The sequence below is a fragment of the Propithecus coquereli genome, unplaced genomic scaffold, assembly GCF_000956105.1.
Source record: "Propithecus coquereli isolate 6110/MARCELLA unplaced genomic scaffold, Pcoq_1.0 Scaffold47, whole genome shotgun sequence".
Taxonomy (NCBI): domain Eukaryota; kingdom Metazoa; phylum Chordata; class Mammalia; order Primates; family Indriidae; genus Propithecus; species Propithecus coquereli.
This window is the reverse complement of record NW_012150507.1, coordinates 6,031,064-6,032,106: the sequence shown is the minus strand read 5'-3', so window position 1 is coordinate 6,032,106 and position 1,043 is coordinate 6,031,064.

Here is a 1,043-nt window from a genome sequence, read left to right as displayed (position 1 = left end):
TAATCTCTACTGGTGAAGATTTGTTGTTTCTAATTTTTTGCTATTATAAACAATGCAGTGGGCATCCTGGTATACTTATCTTTGCACACCTGTTTGGGAGGTGGAATTGTTGGATCAAAGGATATTGTGTATATAATCATAATTATATCTTATATAATTGTGTCTTCTACTTCCACTAAATATTATATCATTTCATGATATTATATTAACTTTGTATCATTTTAGTGGCTGTATAATATCAAGTGAATCCACATTTCTAAGTCATATGAATATGTCATTAGAGTTTATATTAATCTTGCCAACAGTATACATGAGACATTTAACTCCTCACTGATTTTAACTATTAACACTAATGTCTGGTTTTAACTACATCCTAAGTGGGACTCAAGGTAGCTATAAAATGTGTCATGTTAGGGGCAAAGAAATATGTAAGTGATTTTTAAAATTGCATAATATTTGTGAAGGTAAAAAAAGATAAAAAAAAAAAAGGTAAAGGTAGACAAAAGAGTCACATTCCATAATTTTACTAAGGAAATAAGCCAATATTTCAAAGATGGAAAATTATTTCTTGATAGCAAATTCAAACCACTTAAGCTATATATTTCAGTGAAAAGGTGTTTTAAAAAATAGTCACATCAGAACTTAAGCCTGTGGTCCTGGTATTTTGGAAGGCTGAGGCAGCAGGATCTCTTGAGGCCAGGAGTTGGAGACCAGTCTGAGCAACATAATGAGACTTCGTCTCTACAAAAAAACCCCCCAAAACCTCATGGTTAAAATGCAGACTAATGAGCCTTTTTAAACATAAGTCTCTAAGCTGCATTAAATCACACCTGCTTCCTAGAAACATCAAACATATTAGACTCTGTTGTTTTGGAAGTTTTTATTTAATTTGCTCTATGTAAGCATTGTCCAGAATCCACGACTGTCAAAAATGAAAAAGTTAGGCCGGGCACGGTGGCTCACGCCTGTAATCCTAGCACTCTGGGAGGCCGAGGCGGGTGGATCGCTCAAGGTCAGGAGTTTGAGACCAGCCTGAGCAAGAG